Source organism: Salvelinus sp. IW2-2015, unplaced genomic scaffold, assembly GCF_002910315.2.
Source record: "Salvelinus sp. IW2-2015 unplaced genomic scaffold, ASM291031v2 Un_scaffold2040, whole genome shotgun sequence".
In the NCBI taxonomy this organism is placed as follows: domain Eukaryota; kingdom Metazoa; phylum Chordata; class Actinopteri; order Salmoniformes; family Salmonidae; genus Salvelinus; species Salvelinus sp. IW2-2015.
In genome coordinates, this window is record NW_019943385.1 from 109,325 (window position 1) to 115,537 (window position 6,213).

The window sequence follows — 6,213 nt, forward strand, 5'->3', positions numbered from 1 at the left end:
GGGAAGAGAGAGTGCAAGAATATGCATATCCTTGCTTCAGGGACTGAGCTCAGGCAGTTAGATTTGGGTATGTCATTTTAGCCCGAAATGTAAAAAAAAGGGTACAATCTTTAGGTTACCAGTGTCTAATATACATTTTTTTGTGTTTTTTTTTGTCTACTGATAATTGCTTCAGGGTTGTTGAGTCTAAGAATCTGTAGGATCAGTCCAACTGTTATTTAATTCTAATTTATAATCGCATTATAGTTGAAAATTGAAAAAACGGGAGCTATCCCTAATAAATTAAGAACAAATTATTACTTACAATGATGGCCTACCGGGGAAGAGAGGGTTAACTGCCTTCCTCAGGGGCAGAACAACAGATCTTTACCTTGTCAATTCAGGGATTCGATCCAGTAACCATTCAGTTACTGGCCCAATGCTCTAACCACTAGGCTACAGGCCACCCTATTAAACAGCCATCACTAACACAGAGAGGCTGCTGCCTACATAGAGACTGGAAATAATTGGCCACTTTAATAAATGGAACACTAGTCACTTTAATATTGCCATTTTAATAATGTTTACATATCTTGCATTACTCATCTCATCTGTACTGTATTTTATACCATCTATTGCATCTTGCCTATGCCGCTCGGTCATTGCTCATCCATATATATATTTATGTATGTTATATTCTGAGTCCATTCCTTTACTTAGATTTGTGTGTGTTAGGTAGTTGTTGTGGAATTGTTAGATTACATGTTAGATACTGCAGTCACGACCCCCACTGAAGGTGGCTCACCGCCTGTTCGTGCGGCGCTCGGTGGTCGTGGTCGCCGGTCTACTAGCTGCCACCGATCCCCTTTTCCTTTTCTGTTTGTTTTGTCTTATTGGTTGCACGTTGCACCTGTCTCTTATTTTGTTTTTGATTCATGACTATTTAAGCCTGTTAGGCCGCCTCTCTTTGTGCAGGCTTGTTTTCTGTTAGTGAGGTTGTGCGTGTTTGTGTTCCTGTCTGTTTGTGCCCTGTGTTGTGTTGGACATTTTTGGATAACTTTCGCCTGTTGTTTTGGGRGTTSGCATTGGAAACSMAAATAAAGTCCGGTTTCCTCAGTATCCTCTGCTCTCTGCGTTTGACTCCGCACCCACCACTCCAGGCACTGTGACAACTGCTGCACTGTCGGGAATTAGAAGCACAAGTATTTCACTACACTCGCAATAACATCTGCTAACCATGTGTATGTGAACAATAACATTTAATTTGACTTGATTTGGTCACATACACCTTTAAAAAAAAAGGTAGGGGCGTGGATAAAATAACCAGTCAGTATCTGGTGTGACCACCTTTCATCTCATGCAGCGTGACACATCTCCTTTCAGCTTCTAGGAATTGTGTACAGGTCCTTGAGACATGGGGCTGTGCATTATCATGCTGAAATATGAGGTGATGGCGGCGGATGAATGGCACGACAATGGGCCTCAGGAAGTTGTCAAGAGTGTGAAAAGCTACGCCATTCAAGTGGTCTGTGGTTGTGAGGCCGGTTGGACGTACTGCTAAATTCTCTAAAACAACATTGGAGCCAGCTTATTGTAGAGAATTTAACATTCAATTCTCTGGCAATAGCTCTGGTGGACATTGCTGCAGACWGCATGCCAATTGCACGCTCCCTGAAAACCTGAGACATCTGTGGCATTGTGTTGTGTGACAAAAGCTAGTATAGGGTGACTTAATTAACCACTTGGCTATCTGCTGCCCCTGCTGACTTGGGGTGTGGTGAGGCTAGAATAGGGTAACTTGGGGTGTGGTGAGGTTAGAATAGGGTAACTTGGGGTGTTGGTGAGGTTATATAGGGTAACTGGGAGTGTGGCTGAGGTTAGTATAGGGTAACTTTAGGGTGTGGGTGAGGTTAGAATAGGGTAACTTGGGGTGTGGTGAGCTTAGAATAGGGTAACTTGGGGTGTGGTGAGTTAGAATAGGTAACTTGGGGTGTGGTGAGGTGAATAGGGTAACTTGGGGTGTGGTGAGGTTAGAATAGGGTAACTTGGGTGTGGTGAGTGTAGAATAGGGTAACTTGGGGATGGTAGGTTAGAATAGGGTAACTTGGGTGTGGTGAGGTTAGAATAGGGTAACTTGGGGTGTGGTGCAGCTTAGAAATAGGGTAACTTGGGTGTGGTGAGGTTAGAATAGGGTACTTGGGGTGTGGTAAGGTTAGATAGGGTAACTTGGGTGTGGTAAGGTTAGTATAGGGTAACTTGGGGTGTGGTGAGGTTAGAATAGGGTAACTTGGAGGTGTGGTGAGGGTTAGAAAAGGGTAACTGGGGTGGTGAGGTTAGTAGAGTGTAACTTGGGGTGTGGTAAGGCTTAGAATAGGGTAACTTGGGTGTGTGAGGTTAGTAATAGGGTAACTTGGGGTGTGGTAAGGTAGAATAGGGTAACTGGGTGTGGTAGGTGGGTGGGAACTTGGAGGTGAGTTAGAATAGGGTAACTTGGGGTGTGGTGAGGTTAGAATAGGGTAACTTGGGGTGTGGTGAGTTGAGTTAGAATAGGGTAACTTGGGGTGTGGTGAGGTTAGAATAGGGTACTTGGGGTGTGGTGAGGTTAGAATAGGGTAACTTGGGGGTGGTAGGCTAGATAGGTAACTTTGGTGTGGTGAGGTTAGTATAGGGTAACTTGGGTGTGGTGAGGGCAGAATAGGAATGGGTGTGGTAGCTAGAAATAGGGTACTGGGGTGTGTAGCTAGAATAGGGTAACTTGGGGTTGGTGAGGTGAGGTTAGAATAGGGTAACTTTGGGGTGGGTGAGGTTAAATAGGGTAACTTGGGGTTGGTGAGGTTAGAGAGGTAACTTGTGAGCTATTAGAGGCTTGAGGTAGGTTCTAATTTAGGGGACAGGAGCTGGCGCTAGGTAACAATAGAGCTAGAGGGAGGGAGGGAAGGAGGAAGGGACTCGAAGTAGGGACGGGGTCATGACCTCTGACTGACCTCTGACACAAACTTGGTGGGCATTACTCAGGGTCTTCAGCATGGGTGTGGCCTCGGCGTAGAAAGAACATCCGATTGGCCATCTCGTTGTTCACCTCGTTCTCTCCTCCAACTGCAGCAGAGAGAGATGGTTGGAACACGACCGCGTTTACATATTTGGCACAGGGTTCCCTTTAATTGTTGTGTATCTGCAAGTAATCTAACATGACATCGTTGGATGCTTTTTCATGCCTGCAATTACATTCCACATTTACATTTTTGTCATTTATCAGACGCTCTTATCTAGAGCTACTTACATTCATCTTAAGATAGCTAGGTGAGACAACCGAGTATCACAGTCATAGTAAGTAAAATGTTCTCAATAAAGCAGCTATCAGAAAAGTCAGCAAGGTTAGCAAAGGCGAAAAATAATCAAGTGTGAGTGTTAGTTCAATTCATTCAACATCGACACAAAGAGAAGAAAACAGTACAATGTGTTGACCGGTGGCTTTTTTTGTTAACAGTTGGAAATGAACACTGTTACCATAGCAACTGTCTGACAGTTTAGCCAAGCGATCCAGGTTACGGAACCAACGTAGCACAGGCCGACATGGTCTTACCTGCTGGTTGTTCACCGTTTCTACTGACTGGTCTTACCTGCTGGTTGTTGAAGCCTGTTTCTACTGATGGTCTGACCTGCTGGTTGTTGCAGCCTGTTTCTTACTGATGGTCTTACCTGCTGGTTGTTCAGCCTGTTTCTACTGACGGTTCTTACCTGCTGGTTGTTCACCTGTTTCTACTGATGGTCTTACCTGCGGGTGGTTCAACCTGTTCCCTACTGATCGTCCTCCTGTAGTAGCTGAAGTCATTCTGAATGGCTGGGTTTGGCATCAGAGAGAGAGAGAAGGGGGGAGGCTAGTAAACAGTAGCTATATACAGTGCAGTGAAAACCCTTTGGGGGGGGGGGCGTAAGTCAGTGCGCGCTACTCCACCGCTTATACAGTAACTACAATCTGGGGGAAGGGTACCAAAACATTTCGCAGCAATTGAAGGTCCCCAAGAACACAGTGGCCTCCATCATTCTTGAATGGAAGAAGTTTGGAACCACGAGATTCTTCCTAGAGCTGGCCGCCCGGCCAAACTGAGCAAACGGGGGGGAAGGGCCTTGGTCAGGGAGGTGACCCAGAAACCCGATGGTCACTCTGACAGAGCTCTAGAGTTCCTCTGTGGAGATGGGAGAACCTTACAGAAGGAAAACCATCTCTGCAGCACTGGGAGACAAGTCAGAATCGAGGCAAAGATGAACGGAACAAAGTACAGAAAGATCTTTGATGAAAACCTACTCCAGAGCGCTCAGGACCTCTGACTGGGGAAAAGGTTCACCTTACAACAGGACAARGACCCTAAGCACACAGCCAAGACAATGCAGGAGTGGCTTCGGGACAAGTCTCCTTGTGTGACCCAGCCAGAGTCTGGACTTGAACCCGATCAAAGAACTCTGTAGAAACCTGAACATTTCTGTGCAGCAACGCTCTCCATCCAACCTGACAGAGCTTGAGAGGATATGCAGAGAAAAATGTGAGAAACTCCCCAAATACAGGTGTYTCAAGCTTGTAGCGTCATACCCAAGAAGAATCAAGGCTGTAATCGCTGCCAAAGGTGCTTCAACAAAGTACTGAGCAAAGGGTCTGAATACTTATGTAAATCAGTGTATTTTTATTTTTGTTATTAACACAAAAAAAATCGTTTTTTGCTTTGTCATTATTGGGTATCGTGTGTAGATTGATGAGGGGGAAAAAAACAGTTTTAATCAATTTTAGAATAAGGCTGTAATGTAACAAAATGTGGAAAAAGTAAAGTGGTCTGAATACTTTCCAAAGGCACTGTATCAATTAAATGATATCCAGCTCAAGGCTCCAGCTACGCATTTGGTTTGCTAACTTGCTAGCTCAGCGGCTAGATGTCAAGATCAAGCGTCATGGTTACAGCAGAGACATTCAGTCCCCTATTGGATCGAGATCCCTGTTGCCCCCAAAAAATCACAACAAATTTAAATAGCACCCCTTGTATGCACATTGGGGTAATWCCATGTACTCTGGTATGGTACAGAAACGGTATGACGGTWTGTTCTGGATACCACCCAACCCTACTATGTAAAGATGTAAAGGAAAGCACCACCATCTCTCCTGGACAGACTAAGGATACATAAATGGTACCGGACCAAATTACTCAAGAGTTTAGCTAACCCAGATGACTTCCTCGTTCCCTTTCTCCTCCTCCTCACCTTTAGTTCGTCGAAGCTGAGGGTAAAGTGGAGTATCTCTGCGAACTGTTTGGCCAGGGCCTGCTCTCTCTCCAGGTGCTGCATGGGAGCGTAGGGAGGGCTCGTCAGCGCCTCCAACAGGCTACGCAGGGCATTCTCTACAAATACATAGATAATAATGTACATAACATTAGTACTGAACAAATTAATTAATTACATTAAATTTTTTGGACAAATCGCCACTTGGTAACCCATCATTAATGGGATTAATTGACACATAAACAAACATTACAATAATTCACTGTGGTAGTTCTTCTGGTGATCTGTGCAGTGTGCATCGCATAGAGAGTGACAAAGAATCAAAACATAGGTCAAATATCCACATAATTTCTCTCAGACATGATGCCATCTATTTTGTGAAGAGCACAGTCCCTCCTGCAGAAATAACCCCACACATGATGCTGCCACCCCCGTGCTTCACGGTTGGGATGGTGTCCTTCTGCTTGCAAGCCTCCCCTTTTTTCCTCCAAACACAACGATGTCATTATGGCCAAACAGTAAAAAAAAATCATCAGACCAGAGGACAGTCCTCCAAAAAGTACGGTCTTTGTCCCCATGTGCAGTACTTGCGTACTATTGTTTGTTCAGATGAATGTGGTACCTTCAGGCGTTTGGAAATTGCTCCCAAGGATGAATCAGACTTGTGGAGGTCTACAATTTTTTTTCTGATGTTTTGGCTGATTACTTTTGATTTTCCCATGATGTCAAGCAAAGAGGCACTGAGTTTGAAGGTAGGCCTTGAAATACATCCACAGGTACACTCCTATTGACTCAAATATATCAATTAGGCCTATCAGAAGCTTCTAAAGCCATGACATCAATTTCTGGAATTTTCCAAGCTGTTTAATGGCACAGTCAACTTAGTGTATGTAAACCTCTGACCCACTGGAAATGTGATACAGTGAATTATAGGTGAAATAATCTGTCTTTAAACTATTGTTGGAAAAA

At 44.4% G+C, this 6,213-nt stretch overlaps 1 pseudogene; it reads right to left on the minus strand.

The window, feature by feature from the left end:
* LOC112072782 (CYFIP-related Rac1 interactor A-like) overlaps positions 1–6,213 on the minus strand; it is a 31,069-nt pseudogene that overhangs the window by 14,206 nt on the left and 10,650 nt on the right.